This window comes from Poecile atricapillus, chromosome 1 (assembly GCF_030490865.1).
Source record: "Poecile atricapillus isolate bPoeAtr1 chromosome 1, bPoeAtr1.hap1, whole genome shotgun sequence".
In the NCBI taxonomy this organism is placed as follows: domain Eukaryota; kingdom Metazoa; phylum Chordata; class Aves; order Passeriformes; family Paridae; genus Poecile; species Poecile atricapillus.
In genome coordinates, this window is record NC_081249.1 from 167,371,661 (window position 1) to 167,385,567 (window position 13,907).

The window sequence follows — 13,907 nt, forward strand, 5'->3', positions numbered from 1 at the left end:
AAGCAGAATTTTGAGGCACTGTATTTGCAAAATTATGTTGATATTTAATATTAAATACATCACCAGCCAAAAAACCAAAATCTAGAGGTAGTCCTAATATTTTTATTCAAATGAATAAGGAGTTTAAAAAAGTACTGCAAAAAACACATAGAATGAAGATCTTTGAGATTGTGAGTCTCAGGATTACACAACCAAACTGGAACTGGTGCAGGGAAATACCTCCAGGGGGAGGTATTGCTGATAGTAGAGCATGACTCAACTAGATCCAATAAAGACAGAAAATGTACCAAGCATCCTTTATTCCGAGAAAGAGAAAGAAATGAAAAGCACTGAAAAACAAAGCAGCTGTTCCTGACAGAATACACACCAAGTAAGTGTTTTGCACTAGAACTGTAAATGACAAACCAGTGGAGAGTGGGAGCCAGATATGTTCACTGGTGGATACCACCAGTCACTGTATAGACCAGCTTTTTTTCCCCTAAATTGTTCACTTTCAGAATTAGAATTTTAAAGCAAACTAAGGGAGTGGACTGTTTTCTTCTCTGTTCAGTTCTCCTTTGAATGAATATATGTTCTTTGTGTGGAATTCTGCAACTGTGGTTGCCATTTCAGATTTCAGTTTAATTGCATAAATATTGCAGGAAAACCATCTATGCCTCTAATAAACAGTCCAAAATTAGTTCTCTGTTAATTATCTGACCTCCAGAATAAAAGTCAATGTAGTAACTAAAAGGGTATGCTCTGGAGTTTGGCTGTAATTCTGATTCATATAGAGATTTCTTCCATAGCCTTGAAGAAATTTTGGCCCAATTAAATCTTTAAGTGGTATTTGGATTCTGTACTTGTTCTCAGCAGACTGAGCAGTCAGAGAGAAAGAGCAGTGTTTTCCAGAATACAAACAGTAAATTTTTTCCCACAGAAAAAAAGATATCATAGACTGCAAATGAGATATTTGATCTTTTCTGTTTTAAAGATCCAAGTCCTCCAGAAAGCTGGCTTGCTTACCTCTAACACCAGTAAAATAAAAAATGCACTTGTCATTGCCCCAAATGGGGATAAGAGCTGTGTGTGTGTGCATGTTCATGCACAATTCTGGGAGCTGTTGTACAAACACATGACTGTTTCATACACATACAATGGGGAACATCAGTATCTTAGCTGTGTTTGTGTTTGCCACCCATATTAAAATACCAGTGGTCTCACACTGGATACAGTAGATAAACATTGTTTTTACAATATATTATGGGAGAAAATCCAAGAATATGATGTCATCAAGAGAGCGATGAGTCTGCTGTGTTCAGGGAGGGGCAGTAAAACCATGAGTTAGACTCATTCATTCTCCAGTGTGAAGGAGCTGTTCCCAGAGACGTGTTGCACTTCACTCATTTGTATCTGCTCAGTGGTGAATTTTCAGTCAAGGTAATATTTTTTCACTTCTATTCCATATGAAAAGTTATTTGCACTATACTGCACTATTTAAATTCAGTGCAGTTTTTTGCTTCTTGGAAACCACTTCTTGCATTCTTAATGTGTTTCTGGTTTAGTGACAAGAGAGCTGATATTACTATTGTTCCAGGAAAATGGAGGAGAAAAATAATTTTTGCTAATGTGATTTTGTAACTTATTGGGTTTTGCAGAGCTATAATATTTATAGAAAAATGCTTTATTTCAAAGTATCCAGTGTATCAAAGCCAAAGGGACTTCACTTGTCACAGAGACTGTCCCATGTACTGGAGGGTAAGGATTTCTGCTATCCAGATGACACTTCATGTCTGTAATCACACTATAGGCACTGTTTCTTTCATCTCACAAAAATAAGCAGAAAGTACAAGCAGCTAACTTTGGTTTTGGCTGAAAAATTACCTACAAAATAGCAGGGAGAAACCAGGGCAAATTCTTTTCTGTACATACTGATAATTTTTTCTCTGTTTATTATTTTGATTGTAAACTTTGGTGGGCGGGATGTGGAAGTGCATGTGTGTGTACCTTACGCTGCTAATCTGTCTCATCTGCACTGATTGAATGGCAAAGGCTAAACATTTGAAACTTATACTACAAAGAAGAAAGGTTTTGGATGACATTTAAACTACATTATTAATTTATTTTTAAAATCTGTATGCAAATAAAAAAAACATTAGGAGCTTGACTTTTAAGGTGCTGATGAAAACAAAGAGCTTAGTAGTGGTATTGTAATTAGAATAACAAAAAAAAAAAAGCTTGAAATGTATGCTATACTTTTAGCTATTCATTTTCCATTACTCAGTATCCTAAGCAGCTCTCTTAGTGTAATAATAGAAATAGCCATAAAGCCAAAAGTGTTCAAATAGTTAGCCATTAGAATCCTTGTTTTAATATTTTGTATGTAATCTTAGAGTTGCCATCCTCTAAGATATGTTTAAGATATGTTTATCTTAAACAGCTGTAATATATTTTCCTAGAAACCAGAAGACAGTTATGTAGGTAAAAGAAATCTCTTTTTCCACATATGAGTCTCTCAGATTGAAGTATCAGCATATTGAGTAATATCATCCATATGACTTTTATCTAGTCTCTGAAAATGTGCAATCCTTAAGAAAAAAATTAAGAGAAGTGTCTTAGCACTCCAGTTTCATTTATAGATTTCGAAATGTATTTGTCTTGTTTTCAGTGTGAATAGTGAAAACACAAAGAGAATGGATAAATACCCCCAATTTAATAAAGACCTTGGAATAGCAGATCCTGAAAATCTTTGTCAGGTTTTTCATTGGGCCCCTGAGAACATGTGGGAACAAGATTAATCGAGTTACTCAGTGTTACCTGAACATTTTGTTCCACTCTAACAAAAGAACCACCTTTCCTACTGACTTAGAGCTTCCTGAAATCCCATCCTTGCACAGGAAAACAGCTCTAAAAATTCTTGTAGCTATTTAATATTTCAAGTATTTTCTCAGGCAGAAAACAAAAGGAATTTGGGTGAATTTTAGGACATTCATTATGAAAACCCTAAAATTTATTGAATGGCCAGTATTTGATAATCTGTTTTTCATTAAAAGATGGGGGTAAAAATCTCTTAGGCACTCAAATTCCACTGTTTTTAAAATCACAGAAGGAGAAAAAAAATCATATTACAAGTCTAGGAGCACTTATCAGAGAATAGAGCTTTGCTTTCAAAACAAGTTCTCTGTCAGTAACCAAATCAACTGCAAAACTACACCTAAACCCATTAGCAATGCTAATCAATATAAAGTTGAAAATAAAGAACAAGCAGAGAAAAATGTTGTTTAGCTGAAATGACCACTTTAACATAATTCAAATCCTTGTTCTCTTGTCACTCGTGGCTTTTTAAACCTCCCTTTCAAGTACTCCGTAGAGAGGAATTTCCTCCTACCTTATCAAAAGGCTTATCTTCCTTCCTTCTTGCATTTAGCACACTTCATACATGGAGATGGAAAGTTCTGCCTCTACCTGGCTGAGACACAGCTGTAGAGGAACAGAGTGCTTTAAAGTGCAGACAAAAGCTGTCCTTTGCCAGCCCTTTCTGGGCTGTAGCAGAGTTTGGTGGCTGAGGAATCGCAGCCTGGAGCAGTCACGAATGGGTTGGAGACACACCTGAACCAGCCTCTTCCCTCGGCCAGGTGCCCTGAGCAGGGACACAGGGACACAGGGACACAGGGACACAGGGACACAGGGACACATCGCAGCCCTGGCCCAGCAGGGGGAAAGCACACAGCATGAGAGCAATGCTTTAAATTTGGGCCTCGCAGGTTGGCTGTGCACAGACCAAGCTGTAACTGCATGTGATCACCACAGTGGTGACACCTCGTTTACTTAGAAGTAAAGCTAATGAACTGGGACTGAGGGACTCTGGGCATGGTCCAACACCCCACTTAGGAGCTAAATGTTGGAGAACAGGCACAAATGAGATGCAGACCAGAGAAGTACAAGGAGCAAAGTTGCCTGCTAAAAGCACTTCAGTCTGATGATAGGCAAGTCAAAGCTGCTACATCAAATTTCACCAAAACACTTCAGGACTTTTGATGTTCCCTGAATGGGTGGATTTGATTTACTTTTGCTGCTTTGATGTATTTAAGTCCCCTACATGTTAGCTCCTCAACTTAATTCAGCAAGGTTGGGTTGATTTGTGTGATGATCCCTGCAAAAAAATCTGATCATACAGGTCTGCAGATTCAGGAGCTTTACACACTAAGGTATGCCAGAATGGTGATAGTATTGCAAAAACACAGTTCAGACTATGGTTAATTGGCAGAGAATGAGGCTTTCAAAATGCAGAAATCCATTTTTCCCGTCCATTTTATCTGAGATTACAGTTAAATGCCACAAAAAAAAAGTGAGTGCTCCATGGTAGAGGGCCAGGTCTTTTTAACATTAACAGGATTTATGTATGCATGCCCAGAGGCAGAACTGGTCATAGGTGCTTTTCCTCCTGCAGTGTTCCTGGCTTGGCAGAAAGGAATAAGCCATTTGGGACTGCACCCCAGTGCAACCTCTTACAACCTCTGCCATGGTTGTAAGAGTTCCTATCAGCTGTCTGACTGACTGAAGGTCACACAGGGCTGGCTGCTGCTCTGGAGAGTCATGGGTTACAAAAGAAGGGCAGCAGGTCCCTCTATCCACACACATGGAGCACAGCAATGTGCCCTTTCCTGATGTGGAGGATAAACTCCTTACAGGTAGTGGGCAGGCAAATAAACTGGAGGTGTTTCATCAGGTACCTTGAGCATTTTTATAAAAAGTAACTGTTAAGCCTTCATAATTCAAAGTGGGACCTGATCCTTAAACAAGTAGGACAACAGAAATATTGCAGTACCTGTTGCTAGATTTTGGCTCAGTCTGCATGCACCTCTCACCTCATTCTGCAGCAATCTTTCCCTGTAATAAGTCATATTCTACACTCTGTATTATATTTGGATTCTGCTTAGATTAGAAGCTCCTTGAGTGCTTGCAAGACTTTTTCACACTGATTATCCCCAAAGCCTCTGGCCATCAGTGTAACACAGACAGCATGCTGTGTCCCCAGAGCTGTGCTCCTGGTCCTACCTGCTAGACAGCAGCAAACATCTCACCAGGAAAACAAGCAGATGGAGGCACAACAAAAAGAGATACAAGTAGCTACACAGGCTAGTTGGACTGAATGCTTGCAGTGCCCTCCAAATCAGCATCAACAGCATAATGACAGATTATAGAAGATAAGGTGTTATGAATATATCAGCAGAGATGAACGACTTGCTCACTGATAGCCTGCTTAACAAACATATCATTGACACATCCTCTTGTTCTGGCCTCAGTCTCCAAGAGAGAATGGTCTGTGAAAGGCTGATTTTCCTAGCTGTGAAATTAGAAGATTACAAACAAATGTATGTGATACATTTTCCTTTACCTATCACAACAGACAGACCTGGCTCTGGGACACATAATATGCTCCAAGTCAAATTCTAGCCTTTGTAACTGTACAGCTTCAGTTCAGCACTGAATTCAGCCAATGAACCTTACAATCACCAGTGTCATCAGGGTGTTTATCATTACAGTTTCATCTCTGTATGACACCTGTGCTCAAGGATGAATTTTTCTTTCTTTATTTGTTCAGATTCAGTCATCTAACACAAACCTACCTGACACTGTCTATTCTGGGGAGCCCTCCCACATGCTCCTCGTGCAGAATCCTGTTTTACCTGCTCAAGACCAGCTTGCAGATTGCTGCTCACCTTGGCATCACCTAGAGAGGATTCCTGTGCCTGGTCCTACTAGTGCTGGGAGTTCACACAAGCCACTTTCTCCCTGAATGAACAGCAAAAGAGCAGGCAAAACATGTGAGGCACTGAAGGTGACCAGGAAGTGTCTGCTTTGTGGAAATTTTCTCTCTATATACATACACAGACATATATATATATATATATATATATACACTCACAAACACGTATTTAGAATTATTTGAATCTTGTCAGGGAAGTAAAATACTTGTTCCTTTGCATATCCATGCATCCCTGTCCTGCCCATTGCTAGGGGATGATCCTACATAGAACCTCTATAACTTTCCTCCCAGATTTTTTACATTGTGCAAAACAACCATTAAATATTTTCATCAGACATTTCTGATATGTGTATCTATTAGGATCAAAACATCAGTTGCGTTTTTAAATTTATTTTCCTTTGCCTGGACAAGGATCTCTTTTCTTCTCTCAGTTAATGCCAAAATTTCCAAGTCATGAGGAGCTGGGACTATCCCTCATGGGCAGACAAATAAGCAAAAGCAGTTATCTGCTTCCAAGCCTGTAATCTGCATAGAGATTTACAGTAAATAGCAAACTCAAATAAGTCAAAGAATTTGGAATAGCTATTTACCAGAACAAGGGAACCAGTTTAAAACTAAAGAGCTTTCTCCATGCCTGTATTTTTTTTTCTTCTCTGTGAGTTGCAAGTTTATTTTTAAAATGATAGTAGTGCAATCTGACTAAAGCAGTTATAATGAATCAGACATGAATGCAGATCATGAATGGCTGGGATATTGTCCACAGGAGTTTTAATCTATAACATACGCATTTTTTTAAGAACAGCATGTGGAGGCAGGTCCCATAAGACAACTATGTGCCTTCACCTTCTGATTATATCCTTCCTCTGAGAAACTTTTCTTTTTTTTTCTTTAGAATAGTCACCTTATAGCTCATAAATTCCAGTAAGCTGGGTCAGCAAAAAGGACATTTCCCAGAAGTAGAAGGAAGTAGAAGTAACAAAGTGGAGTCAGTTTTGTGTAGGTGTTTCCTGCAACACTTTATGAACAGTCTTTTTTGGAAATGTAAGAAGGCTGCAATTAATTTTCTTCTATAATAGATGTAGTCTACAAATTGGCATTTAAATCATACTGCAGCTCATAACTGTACAGTATGAGACATCTGGAGTTCCAGACTTCTACTGTTCGCATTGTGTATTTCTACAGACAGGTTAAGTAGTTTCCACTACACACTTTCCTCTCTGGGTTTAAAAAAAGGGTTCAATGGAATATATTAATAAACTTTGTCTTAGAATTAATGTACTTTGGTCAAATTACTTTTAAAAATCAAAGAGAAGTTTGACTTTAAATACAAGAATTAAACTATTTCAGATTTTGAACTATTTTGAAGCTGGGTAAAATATGGATCCAAATGGTGCAAACTACCTAAGTTTTCTAACATTTTAAAATGAAAATCTCAGATAAAGCACCCATAAGCCTGGCATATACCTGACTTAGGCAAGAATCCTTATTCATTTGGTTTGGTTTGGAACCCTTTAACCTCTCAGGAAATGAAACCCTTCTTTTTCCCTTCTTTCCTTTCTTCCATTTCAACATTAACTCCTTTCTTCCCGACAGCAATGCTTCTCCTCTGTTTCCTTCAGCAGCATTATGTTCCCTTCCAGAACTCACATCCACTCATTTCCCCTTCACTTGTTCCTGCCCTGACATCCTGCCACGAGCCTTTGCTGCCTGCTGCAGAAAACTGTCGTACACAATTCTACACAGTGCTCTTTTCTACGGCGCTGGCAAAAGGGATGGTACACAAGGTCAACAGTGACATGGTTAACTTAAATCCGAATGTTTTTCAAAATTAACAAAGCTGGTCAGAAGACAACATTTCTGTTCCAGAGGAAAATTGGTGAAGGGTCTTGATATTTTTAACAAAAGCAAGAAAACAAACCACAGATCAAATGCACACACTAAGGATAAACCTGTCTGGGATTGGGGAGCACTGAAAAGGGATTTTGAAAGAGGCATCTTCCTTCTTAAGCAAGTGCCTGGGGGATAAACTGTAGTGAATTGGGAAGTTGCAGTCTCTGGGTTTGGGTTTGTTTTTTTTTTTAACTACTCCACTAGTAAAGATATTAAACTCTTAGCTGGCCAGAGAGAGTAAGAGTGGATCTGGGTCACCCGCTAAACTGTGAGCAGTCAGTACATCACCTCCTTTGTTCAAGATAAGAAATGACATCTTTAAAATATTTTCTGTTATATTACCCAAATCTTTTGTGAAAAATCTTTCTTTTAAAATAAGTTTCTCCAGAAATGTTCTGTTTTGATAGTCATTTTAGTAGGAAATGAAAATTCCCCTCCTTCAACACTTTAAAAGGTATCTCCTACATAGCTGTAGTAGTATGTGAGTTTAAGGTACCAGAAAACATGATCCAGCAACTGTAGCAGAGCAGAGGGGTTCAGAACCACCCCTCCTCACCCTGCTGGTCACTCTGCTTTGGATGCAGCCCTGGACACAATCGGCTTTCTGGGCTGCAGGTGAACTCATGTCCAGACTCTCATCCACCAGAGCCCCAAGTCCTCCTTGGCAGGGCTGCTCTCCATCCCAGCTTGTGTTGGTATCAGGGGCTGCCCCAACCCAGGGGCAGCACCTTGCACTTGGCTTCTTGAACCTCCTGATCTCTGCATAGGCTCACCTCTGGGTGGAATTCCTTCCCTCTGGATGCATCCCTTCCCTCCAGTGTGTCAGTCACCTGCATCACACAACTTGGGTCATTGGCAAACTTGCTGAGGGTGCACTTGATCCCACTGTCTGTGTCAATGATAAAGACATTAAATTTCGTCTTTGTGTTAGCTTTGGATTCTAAAATAGTTCTTTGAAGGAGCTGTGGCATATACTAAGGGAATCTGTCTCTCTAACTAAATTGTTACCCTGTATTTTTTTGTTGGGTCTGACATTCTGGAAAGAGCAGATAGGACATATCTTCTTTGTGAGCACCAGTGCTCAGAACCTGTATATGCAGAGTGAAAAAGAAACTGTCTGCACCAGGTCCCAGCAGGGCTCTGTCATCTCTTGTTGCTAACAGAGGGATAACAATAAATTAATGCACAATTTAATTTCAACACTGGCAAAGCACGAAAAGGCAAAATTAAAATTGAAATCCAAACACTGACTGTTGTAAATCAGCATTGTAAATTATACTACTTCTTGGCTGGAGAAGTGTCCAGAACCTTCAAGATCTCTCAGTGTTGAAAGTCATATCCATGTTTGTACAGTTCAATCACCAAATCCCTGTCAGCTTGCATTTGAACATTTAAGTTCTAATAGAGATAGGGTGTATTCTTACTAAAGAACTGTCATTAGAGTTCCCCTGGGTTTTCAGTAGAAAAATAGGCTCCATTTGTATTATATCTAATTACTGTTACTGCTGTTACTATCAAGATAATTGCAATACAGTTTGAAGCTCATTATAGTGTGAATTACACACCATTTCTAACAGTTACATCTGTGTTTGAGCTTTTCTCTACAATATATAAAGTGTGGTGATTTCTAGCCATGCTATCTGAAAACTGACCTCTTTCCCTTTGCAAATATTTCATGTACTGGCAAAGTGAGGAGCAGATATACGAAAATAATATGAAATGACTGTCCCAGCTGCTCAAGAAACAACAACATAAGAGGATGTGTTTGACCTAGGAAGGACAAGGCAAAATGGCTTTCTGAAGTTTAGCATTTAAGAAGTGAGGCACATTACAGACTAGGCTTCTCCTTGAGAAGGGAACTCACCATTGCTTGCACTGCCACATTCTGATTTTAGTTTTTAAAAGAATATGAATTTTAAAATAAACAAAACACTCAAATTCTTTAATAAAGACAACCTGTCATTTAGACAATGAGCATAATGTCACATTTTTATTGCCTTCCATGACAAAAATCAGCGAAGCTAGGGACCGTGTTCTGTGATGATCCACAAGAAATCCTATTCAGGAGGTTGACAACTGAGCTTATAGTTTAGTGTAGCTGTTGTCAGAAGTTCTAAATTAAACTAGAACCACCTTCGGAACGGTGTGTTAGAGGTGCTAACCCAAATAACCTGGGAAAATATCCTCTCTTCTGAATTTCACCTGTTCAAAATTTCACAAATATGCATTATATAGTTTTAGTTAGATACTTTTAGCCTGTTCTGTTGTCAGAGCCTGAAGTGCTGTTAGGAAACTGCACCATTACTCAGTGAAGTTGTCCTTATATCCCTGTGGTGAAAGGCATTAAGAGAACACAAGGCATTATTACTGATTTACAGGAGGACAGATTCTGCCTGTGATGCCTTCTGTACTAAGGCCTCCTCTGCCTGCACAGAGCCATCAGTATGTGACTCAGCAATGGAAACAGCAGTGGTGACTAAAACATCCAGCTGCTGGCAGGGATGACTGTGTAGCTGCAAATGTGGTTTTCAGACATAATGTGACAGGTCAAAATGTCTTTTGTGTTTTTGCTAATTACAGCAAAGTAAAATCATCAGTTACCTCTATGATAAGAAATGAGGAAAGCAGTAGCTGTCAAAGAAATCATTATTAGATTTTGTGACAGCAGCCAGTCACATATACTGTGAGCTTCTTTGGGAGCTCTTTACTGCTGGAGACAATTGATCTTTCCTCAAAGGCCACACCTGTGAAAGACAGTGGTGAAAATATGCAGGAGATGCTGTGTTATTGCAAATACATGACAATAGTGTAAATATTATAATGACTGGAGGCACTTGAGATGGCAAATCTCTTATTTTTTCCTAAATAGCTGCCAAAATGTCCTCAAGGTGCTAGAAGTAAAGTGCTTTCAGGGCACAGAGCCAGTTCATATGAAAGGCAAATCTCTCCATTAAATATTTAATGCTCAGAGGGACCAATACTGACAAATACTACTAGGCCATTAGACCTTCACATTTTACATAGTCATGAGAACCTAATGCTGTTATCCAGGGAAAAGAGCAACATTTCAATTGCTAAGAGAAAGGTGTGGCTAAACGGGGCTGAGGAGGTCTGGTGGAAGCAATTCATCAATGAGCAAAGCTTTAGAGGACATCCATGTCAGGGAGGCAGCCTTTAGTGGAGGCTTGTGCACTGCCAAACAGCTCTTCTGTGCCTCCACTACAGCAAAGTGAATAAAAGAATCACTAACAATTCTGGGGAACTGATATGCTTCAGGATTTACCTTTTCCTCTTAACATTCTTCCTCTGAGACTTTATAATATTGTCCATCTTAAAAACGAGATTCACTTAATAAAATATAAAAATAATTTAATATAAATAAAAAGACAATTAGGAGACAAAAGAAATAAAGCAAAGGGTTAAAACGGCCGGGTGTCCTGGCCAGTTGCCAGGAACACACCTGGTATCTCAGAGACTCTCCCTTTTATCTTCCCCTGCTGTGAGGGGTTAATGCATATTCAAAGCGTGTTCCCTCCCCGGTTCCGCCTTCTTAGGATATGTTCTTGTACAATTTTATTTTCTGCTGGTCAGTACTATTTTTGCTGGTCATCATGATTCATGCTGATCAGCATTACTTTGGAGTTTGGTTTCTTCTCCTCTGGAAATGTTCGATAAGGGCATAGGCCCCTCATCCTTCTTTTGAGGGTAGCTGGTCTTGCTGATAACAGTTTGGGCTCTATTGTTTTCCTGATAACAGCTTGGGCCCCACTGTCCTTGCCCTCTGGGGTTTCCTTGCATTGTACCTAGGAAATTCTTTTAAGCTTAAGACTTGTTAGTAAGAAAAAAGTACATACATAGCTAAAAGTATTTAACATATAAGATTCATCCGCGAAAGCCAATATCACAATACAAATTTATAACAAACCCCTCCTCTTCTTTTTTTATAAATCATTTGGCTTGAGCAATAATTCTTGTTTTCTAGCTTCTAGCACTCGTTCATTTTTTTTTTTTTTCACAAATCAATTTAGCTTCTTCCAACGGATCTTTCACATTATTTTGTTTTCTTAATACCATGATTTTTTTGTTTTTGCCATTCCAGATGTAGCTAATTTTAAGTCTGTAGGCATTTGCTATGCCCTAAAATATACTGGTGATCAGCCAATTTAAACAGGGGATTAAACAAAGAAGAAATATTAAACCAGCTGTAGCACTGCTACAAGGGGAAGAAACTTAGCTTCTTCTACTACTTTATCCCCAATACATTATCCCACCAATTAGTGGTCATTATTGATTTTCATTTTTGGACTGGCACATGGGCTATTTTTCTGATACCCTTGGCGATATCTAGAATGGCATTTTTATTGTCATTGAAAACAACAATCTTATGTATTAATTTTCTCACAGAACACCCCTTCTTTTAGCCAATAAATAGTTTAAAGCCAGCTTATTCTGATATATTGCAGCTCTGGCTTTTTATCTCTGAATGGCTATTAGTTCCATAGCCCCAGCTGTTTTATTGGTTATGATTTCTACAACAGCTTGGAATTTCATAATGCAAAAATTGGGGTTTGATATCCCCAACTTCCATCTTGTGCCCAAGAATGTTTCTAATATGCGTTCAGGGGCCATTTCTCATCTCTCCATTTTTGAGGTGCTCAAAACCATTTTCTTTTATTTCTTTTTAGGACCTCAAAAACCAACACCCCCAATTGATTTATCTCATCCTGACAAAAGGAAAAATCCTGGTTGAATCATTCCCAGAGTACAATTCCCCTTCCATTGCGAAGGGAGCTTTGGGTATGCCCTTTTTTCACATATCCCAAAATAAGACATCTGGTGCTTTCTAATAGTCATTTTTCTGTTGATTTATATTTCTCCAAAATTTGGCTATTTCTCCTGGCAACAACTGTGAAGCAAATCCATCTTTTTCTCCTTTTGGGCAGTTGTTTTCTAATCTGTTAATACTTGTTCCTAGATTTTCTGTGGTCTAATATTTTCTCTTTTATGCATACAGGTACTTAATTTGGATGGGTTATAGCAGTGATTATTGATACTGGTGTGGGTAATAAGAAAGAAACCCCGGTGTCATTCCATGTAAAGCTTTCAATAGCATTTGTAACATGGCTTTGCTTGTGTCCCAAAAGGGAAAAGGGTAAGTGACATAAGGAGGAATAATAGGGGTCCAGTATGGCTTACACTCCCACCCACTCTGCCTATGAGGTTGCAGCTCACAGCAGGTGTTTATATTCTTCTCGGTGGCGAGTTGTAGTGGTCAATCTGGTCTTGCCCCCTATTTCCTTGTCACTTCCTCTTTTGTAATTTCCAAGCAAATTTCTTTCGACACCTTTTAACAGCAGTTTCCCACAGTTCCTCAGGTATTTCTCACAGTTCCTCAGGTATTTTCCACTCAACACGCACTAGTAATTTCCCATCTGTAAAAAAAGTTATCATTTAAGTTATTTTTAATAGATTTGGCACCTAACACTTCCTGCAATGAGAGGCTTAACTTTGTGACCCACAATACCTATTATTCTTTAATTTAAACACTTATATTTAATCCAGATAGCATGTCTCGTATTGGGATGATTTAGACAAGGTATATGATGTAGCACTGATGGAAGTTGTGGTTCTCCCCCCTGCTTTATACAAATCACAGGCAAAAGCAAAAATATACGAGGATTTCCCCACCAAAACAGCCCCAGTTCTCCTGTTTGGAATGGGAGTTTTCCTCCCCAAGGTGGATATCGAAGGTGTCTCAGAACTTGTCCAGGCAGGACTTGAAACCACTGATACAGGCTTGGTCTCACTTCCCAATTAGTCGTGATTCTTTGCTCATTCCTTGGATCCTGTGGATTGTCTCAGTTCATTACCACCCAGCCCCCGCTTTAGAGTCAATTTGGTATCACCCGGTTCAGAAGTTATAGTCCACTCCTCGGGTCTTTTCACAGGTCCCTTGATTCTGCTGGCGTGGATCCAACTTCACTCTTTGGTCTAGATTGCAGCTTCTCTGCCTTAATTATCAGTAGTACCTGAAAACGATTTCTTAGTAACACAGGGAGAGTGAAAACATCACATTAAAATTTTCCATCAGTATTCTTTAAAATTCTTGGGTTAAACGAAATTTAACATTAAACTTAGGAGCCAGTCTCTTTCTGCATGTTCAAATTAGTTAAACAAGAAAGGCTAGGTTAGTCTTAACTTCAAATAAATTACATTTATTACCTTTTTATTCTTTAGTTAATATTTACTTGTTTAGCTTCACAAACTT

The 13,907-nt window shown here is 38.8% G+C and overlaps 2 protein-coding genes across 3 annotated transcripts in view; both read left to right on the top strand.

Moving 5' to 3' along the window:
* The first annotated feature begins 354 nt into the window (after nucleotides 1-354).
* BDKRB2 (bradykinin receptor B2) overlaps nucleotides 355-13,907 on the top strand; it is a 30,901-nt gene continuing 17,348 nt past the window's right edge. Inside the window, exon 1 of one of the 2 annotated variants that reach the window (XM_058851375.1) lies at nucleotides 355-370. The gene's annotated coding sequence lies outside the window, so the exon portion shown is untranslated. Of the gene's footprint in view, nucleotides 371-1,341; nucleotides 1,420-13,907 lie in introns of those variants that run through there. The other variant, XM_058851366.1, reaches the window with a different exon arrangement.
* The window catches only part of BDKRB1 (bradykinin receptor B1), a 39,046-nt gene continuing 26,486 nt past the window's right edge, over nucleotides 1,348-13,907 (top strand). Inside the window, exon 1 of the mRNA XM_058851390.1 lies at nucleotides 1,348-1,419. The gene's annotated coding sequence lies outside the window, so the exon portion shown is untranslated. The remainder of the gene's footprint in view (nucleotides 1,420-13,907) is intronic.